This window comes from Podarcis liolepis, assembly GCF_965112155.1.
Source record: "Podarcis liolepis genome assembly, chromosome: 15".
NCBI lineage: Eukaryota > Metazoa > Chordata > Lepidosauria > Squamata > Lacertidae > Podarcis > Podarcis liolepis.
In genome coordinates this window covers 2,297,697-2,306,591 of record NC_139566.1, presented here as the reverse complement: position 1 = coordinate 2,306,591, position 8,895 = coordinate 2,297,697, and the positions used below count along the sequence as shown (strand labels likewise).

Sequence of the window (8,895 nt, the reverse complement as noted above, 5' to 3'; positions counted from 1 at the left end):
GCATTCAGAAGTTTACTGCCTCCGACAGCAGAGGCAAAACTTAGCTATCAGGATTAGTAGCCATGAATCACCCCATCCTTCATGCATTTATCTTATCCTCTTTTTAAAGCCATCCAAATTGGTGACCACCTCTAGGGTTATCTCTAGAGTTGGTGACCACCTCTAGACCACCTCTAGGGTTATATTTTCCAGTTAAGTCCTACTCAGGTTTGACCCCACTCAAACCCATGGGCATCCCTAATTTAAGGCCATCGGGGTCAATAGGTCTGTTCTGAGTAGGACTTACAGAAAGCAATCAATTCTGATAGATAAATAAGAAAATTAACCGCCAATGTTTGTCTGGGCTGTTTATGGAGTCCCATTGTCTGGAAGCCTTTGATCTCCTGCCTCTTCCTCCTGCTAAACAGCTGCAGGGTGTGACCTCTGCAGCACCTGCCAATTAGCTGTGACATGATAATTAACGATAACACAAGTTGGGCTCCACGTTCTCTCTTGGCGAGTCACTGGGTCTACAGCAGCAGGTAAAAATGTCTGTGTAAGGCTGAGAGGAATCCCATTTGCACATGCACTCATCTCTGCCTCGTGGCCACAAGACCGTTGCAGGAAACTGCATAAATTCTCTGCCCCTTCACCTTGCTCCTCTGCTCTGGTCTGTGTGTCCTGCTCTCCTCTCCTCCTCTCCTCTCCACTGAGCAGGGTAAGTGTGATCTTTCCTCTACTCTCAATTGCTCCTTTGCGCCAGGCAGACTGTTGGATGGGGGTGTGGAGCCGCCCAAATTATATTTCTGCTCCATTTGACTTTGTAATGTCTGTCTGGAGTTGCAATGAGAGCCACAATCAGATGGGTCTGCTTCCTTATCCACACAAATGCCTTAGACAGAGGTTCCTTCCTCTGGGATAGCCCCAAGCTTCAGGGAAATGAGCTTGTCCACCCGATTATGTATTGGTAGTGGCAAAAAGTTCTGTCACCAGGATGAGTTTTTGTAAATTGGGTTTTTATGGCAATGGATTGGTATATAAACCCTGGAAAATATACAAGATAAATAAGTCAATAGGGTGAGTTTGGTGTAAGGACTGGATCCTGCAAAATGATCTTGGGGGTGGGTAGTGATGGAATAAGTTTTCTCCCTGACCTTGGTGTCTTCAGGCATTTAAAAATGCATCTCTTCTCTCATCTACATAGTCTGAGTTTTGCTTCTTGGTCACATAGGTGTGTGACAGAATGTTGATAGTCCTCTCTCTCTCTCTCTCGTTCATGCTTGCCCTCCATCATATAATAAATTTAACCCAACCAATGGAATTATATTAATATATTTCTTAATGATTTAGAGTGTTATCCATCAAGTAATTCTCAGGGTAGATTTGAAATACAGTCGTACCTCAGTTCTGGAACAAGTATGGCTTCTGATTGGCTGCAGGAGCGTCCTGCAGCCAATCGGAAGCCACCGAAGCTGCGCCAGACATTCAGCTTCTGAAAATCATTCAAAAACTGGAACACTCCCTTCTGGGTTTCAATTGTTTGGGAGCCAATTTGTTTGGGAGCCAAGGCATTCGAGGCTCTCTCTATTTGTTAGGAAGGCTGAAGAGTCTCTTTCTGTTCTTCCCTTGGGAAATATTAATACAGGGACAGATTTGTCCAGTTTTCTCAGCTATTGCTTGTTTACTGCTTAGACTTCATTGTACAGCTTGATTTTTAAGCCCCTTTGTGGGAAGAAATGCTGAGTTTACCAGAACAGCGTCCGGGTCTTGACTTAAGAGTTGATGTTCCTTCTATGAAATAAACGAGAGATTGTAAAGAAAAAGACTATGTATATTTCTCTGCTTATCTATACTGCTTGTTGTGGTCCTTGGTGATATATTTTCCTGTGACTTTGCATTATGCTATTATATCACCACCCTCTGCATTGTCTGTCGCAGCGCTTCATGGTTTCAGGCAGATGGTCTCTTCTGGCCCTTCCTGGATGTGAGAGGGGTCCTCCTGGGACCTTCTACATGCAAGACAGATCCTCTGCCACCGAGCTGTGGCCCTTCCCCACTTAATGGCAGATGGGTTTTGTGGGTTGGGAAAGAGTTGATGGAAGATATTAGGGGGGGGACCCCATTAAGGTGCAGAGAGAGAATTTTAAATTAAAAGAATATAGGAATTTGCCACCATGTAGTGGGTAGCTCCTAGCTTAAAGGGACCCCTGACCATTAGGTCCAGTCGTGGCCGACTCTGGGGTTGCGGTGTTCATCTTGCTTTATTGGCCGAGGGAGCCGGTGTACAGCTTCCGGGTCATGTGGCCAGAAACTGGTAGTTAGAATCATTACTGCCTCAAAGCATGATGTAGCTCAAGGGAACCACTTGAAGTATCCATTGCGTTGAGCTGTTTCAATTGCTTTTGTTTGATTTGCTCATTGCAAATAGCTAGAAGTCCGCCCATTTTAATAATAAGCCTGATTTGCAATGGGCTTCGCATAATTCCGATTCCAACTGTATGTTCTGACTGTCTCCTGTTTTCTCTCACCCAGGTTGCCTCCCGTTGAACCACCAGCCCCCAAGATGTATTGCTATGAGCAGCAGTGTAAGCAGCCATGCCTACCGCCCCCCATTTGCCAACAGAATACTGGCATCAAAGGCACGAAAGGGTACAGACCTCAGAGCCAGCAGCCATACCTCCCACCATGCTCTCCCCAGTGGCAAGATTCCTGCACACCGGGGTACCTCCAGTCCCCTTATGCTCCACAGAGCCCCCAGAGCTATGCACCAGAATACATACAGCCATGCTCTCCTCAGTCCCAGTCATGCTATGAACCTCAAAGCACACAGTCTTGCTCTCCGCAAACCTATGGCGCACCATGCATCCCAGTCTGGTGCCCACAGGGCCAGAAGTGTGCGCCACCTCAAAGCATCCAGTCGTGCTACCCGCCACAGCAGAAATCGCTCAGATCTTCGCAGTGCACCCAGCAGACCTGCTGCCCCCCATGCAAATCGGCCTCTTTTAGCTGCCAGCAGTCATGCGTCACCCAAACCACACAGCAGTGCACTCCGAAAGGCAGTGGGCAGTGGGTTTCCCAGCAGAGCACAATCCAGTGTTCGCCAGCATGCGCAACGAAAGGAGACTGGCTGTGCGCGACCAAAGGAGGCCAACAGTGCGCGAGTCAACCGTACATCACCAAAGGAGGCCCCTGTAGCCAACAATATTCAAGTCAGTCTTCTTTCTCAAAGGGAAGCTCTGGCTATGCAAGCAAGGGCCAGCAACAGTGGTCAAGTGGTGCGACGAAGGGAGGGCCGGTCTACTCCACAAAGACCGGCCAGCAGTATTCGAGAAAGGGAGGCCAATCGTTTGGGCCACAGCAATGCAAAACCCAGGTGAAAATATCAAGCAAGGGTCAGAAATATTGTTCCGCTGGTAAGTGGCCCTTTTAAGCAAAGGCAGGCTGGGAACATTTGCAGTCAAAGGTGGAACACATTACTATGCACATGGATAAGGGCTTCTTCTTCGCATGACGCATGATTCGCTTGTGGAACTCAACACCACAGGATGGGGCAACAGTCACTGGCTTCAGGGTTGCTGTTGCTTTTAAATAAATGAGTATTTTAATAAATACTCATGATATTGCAATAGGTTGAAAGCAGCATAAAGTTTATCATTACATGTATCGTTCTGAAACTTTACAAAAATGTCAATTTTCGCATAAGCCTGTTAGGCTGGTTTCTATGTATTGTTTTCTAATAAATTAGTTTAATCATAGTTACTATAGTCCAGATTTGGATACAGCAGGAGATATAGGCTTCCCCAGTTTTTTAGCTATCTTAATCTTAGCAGCAGATTAAACACTGCTTCTGACTGGCTTTGGTGGTTTTGAAAAGGGATTTGACAAAGTCTTAGACAGCTTTAAAAGGGAATTAAGCAGATTAATGGCCACATCTTCGTCTCTGTTAGCGGTGATAGTCAAACTGAGCTTCTATGTCAAAAGGCCTGTTACCTTTTATTATCATAAGCAGGAGATAACGGAGGGGTGACTTGATACTTTCACAACTGGCTTGTGATGTTCCCAGTGGCACCTCTCTCCTCTTATACACACTGTGGCAAGTGGACCTGTGTTAGGAGGGGAAATATGAATTATTCCATTGGGCCAGGACAGGTTAGCTCATCATCTAAACCAATAATGGGGGATTTATGGTCCTCCAGATATTGTTGAACTACAATGTTCATGTAGGGAACAGATTGACAGTTTTGGTTTCACTGTCCAATGGATGTTTCACCATTGGGAATGTGGATTCCACCATAATAATAATCTATTTATTTATACCCCACCTATCTAACACCCTGAAGAGCTGAAGCCAACCAGTGTAAGCAATACTGGTCTATATGGACCAATAGTCTGACTTGATATGACACGGCTTTCTGAAAAGAGGTTAGAAGATGGAAGGCTATTCTAGGCCTCAGGAGTGGTTAAAAGTGGGGTACACACAGGCAGAAATGGTTTATGGGGTAAAGCAGGAGAAGGAATGTGAGGAGTAAGAAATTGAGAGCTGGTAAAGTATAGACGTTTTGTATGATGAGATAAGGCATGAATTCAGAGCTTAAAGAAGAATTCTCATCTCTTTTGACGTTCATGTTCTGGAAAATATAAGAACATAAAGACATCCCTCTTGTATGAGAATAAATGCCCATTTAGTCTAGCATCCTCCCTCCACACTGGCAAAGTAGATTATGGTTACCAGGTTTTTTTCAATGAATCCGGGGACACTTTTTTTTTAAAAAAAGCAGAGTAGCAACAGGGAGTCAGTGGTGGGGATGGTGAGGCAAAAGACCCTGGGCCCAAGCACACCTGCATATTGTATAAAGGTGCAAAGCCCTTCTTTCGCACCCTGTGAAACATAAATGTACAGAGTTATTTAAAATTGGGCAACAGCGCGCCACCCGCCTGTGACTCCCAAGCCTTCCCCGATCTCCTTCCCCCTTCCCCCTTTGTTTTGACAGATCAGGGGAGGCTCGGGAGTCACGGGTGGGCAGCCGTTGCCCAGGAGGGGCCAGCCTGGTAGTGCAGTTGGCTCTGGCTGGCTTCAGGAGCTCCTCACTGTTGTGGCGCAGGAAAAATGGTGGGTGCCACGGCAGTGAGCAGCTCCTGAAGCCAGCCAGAGCCAACTGTGCTAACAGACTGGCTCCAGGCTGCTAAGGCTGCCGCTGCCACATTTCCCAGGGACAGATTTAGAAATCTGGGGACATTTTGGGGACGGAATTTGTCCGGGGACAGATTTGCAAATCCGGGAACTGTCCCCGGGAACTGGGGACGTCTGGTAACCTTAAAGTAGATGCTCCACTGGGAAGCACCTGAGCACAAGAATGCTCCTCCTCACTTGTGATTCCCAGAAACTGAGACTGAGATTTACTGCCTCTGGAGCTGGAGGTTCTACTGCGCCAGAAGTCTCTCCTCCTTGAGTTTCCCTATTTGTCTTTTAAAGCTCTCTGAGCACCACAAGGATTCAGCGAGACTCTGCTGCATCGAAAGGCCAGAGGTCTGTCTACACTCTCTCTTTTTAAAAATAGTTTTTATAAAGTTTTACAATTTTATATTCATCACATTCATCATTATCACAAACAAAGAGGGGTAAAATCCCAATCTCTCTCTCTCCCCCCCCTCCCCCGTGACTTCCTTCAACTTTATTTTCTGGTTCTTTTAATGTTTGTTTCTCCTGCTTATTTTATTTTACCTTAATATTGTAGTTGTTGAATTAAGTAATTGTAAATTCTTATCATTTTTGTACCATATTTTCTTTTTCCAAATTACATCTACACTTTGTTATTCTCCAGTTCTTACATCTTAGCTTCTGTGTTTGTTTTTGTTAATTGTAAGTGTTTACCGTATTTTTCGCTCTATAAGACTCACTTTTTCTCTCCTAAAATATAAGGGGAAATGCGTGTGCGTCTTATGGAGCGAATGCAGGCTGCGCAGCTATCCCAGAAGCCAGAACAGCAGGAGGGATCACTGCTTTCACTGCGCAGCGATCCCTCTTGCTGTTCTGGCTTCTGGGACTCAGAATATTTTTTTTCTTGTTTTCCTACTCCAAAAACTAGGTGAGTCTTGTGGTCTGGTGCGAAAAATACGGTACTCAAAGTCCGCTTCTTTACAGTGTTTTTGTAAATACAACATAAACTGTTCCCAGTCTTTTTTAAAGTCTCTACAGTGGAACATCGGGTTGCGGACGTAATCTGTGATGGAGACACGTCCACAACCCGCAGCATTCGTAACCTTCAGTGACATGTCTGCGCACACGCATGACGTGATTTGGGGCTTCTGCACATGCGCGAGAGGGGAAACCTGGAAGTAACCCTTCCCGGTACTTCCGGGTTTCCCACAGTCCACAACCTGAAAACACGTAACCCGAAGCGCTTGTAACCCAAGGTACCACTGTATTGTCCTTGTCTCTGTGTCTGCACTCTCATCCTGTGGCCAAGCAGTCGCTTTTGGGAAACCATAAGAATGAGACGAGCGACATGGCTTGGGTTCCCATCTTCAGGCTCTTGAAGTCAACCACAGTCAAGAGAGCAGGACACCAGCAGACGAACACATATTCTTGGGTGGGGGAAGGAGAGAGGATCCCTCCTTGCTGCTACATCAATGGGTTTCCTTTGGCTAGGATATCTGGGTGGTAGACAGCTGCCCATCAAACTGCGGAATGTTATTATGTGAATGCTGCTGGGCTGGGCTGGGTTGGGTTGGGTTGGGATGGGATGGAAGGTCAAAGGCAGCCAACCAGCTGATAAACAACTGATAAAAGAGGAAACTGATACAACACTATATTTTATCAGCTACTTTAAAATGATTTATCAGCTACTTTAAAATAAGGCTGCATTTTAAATTGCATTTTAACCTGTATTTTAAATTTATTCCCCCCCCCTATTATGTTTTTACTGTGATTTTATTGGTGTTAGCCGCCCTAAGCCCAGCTCTGGCCAGGGAGGGCAGAGTAAATAAAATGTATTATTATTATTATTATTATTATTATTATTATTATTATTATTATTATTATTTTCTGTCAAGAGGCACACGAGGGGTTCATTTTGATAACATTTGTGTAAGGGGAAAATGCATGTATTTGTCTCTGCATTCCTGTTTTGACTTTGACTTTTTCTGTTTGTGTCTCACCTTCCCGTACTACTTTGTGCACTAACAATGTCCAAACCAGTGTTAAAGTTAATTTTATTCAAAGCCCATTGTTGTTATTTTTAAGTCCCTTCAGAATGTAATGTTGGCAAAGAGTCTCAGCAGCAGTTTTGTGGTTGTTGTTGTTACCATCACTATCGCTGTGATGCATCCCATCATTCCATATTCATGCGGGCAAGAACATGGGTTGTAAAACACATTCCTTACACACAGATGGTTCCAGGTTTGATCCATATTTTATATATATATATATATATATAATTATTATTATATATAGCAGGTAAGGAGCATACGCCTGTATTTAGCCTAGTCCAAGGTTATTTTTTATCTTTTATATTATAAAAAACAAGAACAGATAAAATGTAAAAAACCCTATTTGTTTTAATTCAGACTTCAGGACCCTTTCCAATTACAGACCACACATCTTTTCCCTATCGGTGTGTTTTATTATTATTAAAATTCAATAAAAATCTGAAAAATGAAAAAGTAGAACATCTTGGCCATTATTATCATTATTACTATTTTCTGTATGCATTTCTTTGGTTGTTCAAGAGTTCACTGCTCTGCTTCCCTACTCATTTAATTACCTACGGGCAGATCAATGCTATTTATTTGACAGTTACAAGCAAAGGCATTCTGACCACTCAAGGTCAAGCCCATGATATTCTTTCAAGGACTCTGAGGTTAGCTGAATTCTGGAGCACATTTTAAGTGGGAAAATTGACTCCCTCAGAGAACAGGCTCAAGGTAATTACAAGCAAGATACATTTGGCCACCTCCATCGTTCTGCCTGGACACTGCAGTCCAGCGCTGAGGGCCTTCTGGCAGTTCCCTCCCTGCGAGAAGCCAAGTTACAGGGAACCAGGCAGAGGGCCTTCTTGGTAGTGGCACCCGCCCTGTGGAACGCCCTCCCACCAGATGTCAAAGAGAAAAATAACTACCAAACTTTTAGAAGACATCTAAGGGCAGCCCTGTTTAGGGAAGTTTTTAATGTTTAATAGGTTATTGTATTTTAGTGTTTTGTTGTAAGCCGCCCAGAGTGGCTGGGGAAACCCAGCCAGATGGGCAGGGTATAAATAATATATTATTATTATTATTATTATTATTATTATTATTATTATTATTATTATTATTAGCCAACCAAAACTCTCTCTCTCTTTTTTCATCCACATTTACCAACTTCTGCATTTCTTGACACAGGTTCAGGCTTTCCAAGTCTGTGTCTGAATGCTTTTGTTTTGTTTTGTTTTGTTTTTTTTGCTCCATTGTTTTCCGCGCTGAATTGGAGCAAATGGCCACCTGCAGGAAACCCGAATTGCCGTTCTGATTCAGTGTTAAATAGTAAGTTTTCCGGGGGAAAGTGGCAGGGCAAACAAACAAACAAACAAGACCCAGGCACTGACTGCGAAAGTGTGAACCCATGCCTAGAAAGTATGGGATAGAAGATAATTGTGTATATTACATTATATTCTTATAAAATCCACTGGATCACACCCATTTTTATTTTTGTTATTAAGTTGATTGCATCTCTTTCCACTTATCTGTGTGTAAGAGCATTTGTAGCTGTAATTCAAGTCGTCTGTTTGGTGAGAGATGAATCAGAAGTTCATTGCTTTTCTTCCTTAAATGATGGCTCTTAAATGATGGTTATCATTGTTGCTTTATTGTGGCAGGAACACTCTTTTATATTTTCATCTGATCTACTTTTTTAACACGGGTTATGTACTTAAATAAAAAGAG

At 43.7% G+C, this 8,895-nt stretch overlaps 1 long non-coding RNA gene across 1 annotated transcript; it reads right to left on the bottom strand.

The window, feature by feature from the left end:
• Positions 1 to 4,751: 4,751 nt before the first annotated feature.
• Positions 4,752 to 6,808, bottom strand: LOC310694384. The gene is made up of 2 exons (XR_014519644.1): positions 5,137 to 6,808; positions 4,752 to 5,025 (listed from the first exon to the last, which is right to left on the bottom strand). It is a non-coding gene; the product is annotated as an uncharacterized lncRNA (long non-coding RNA).
• Positions 6,809 to 8,895: the final 2,087 nt, after the last annotated feature.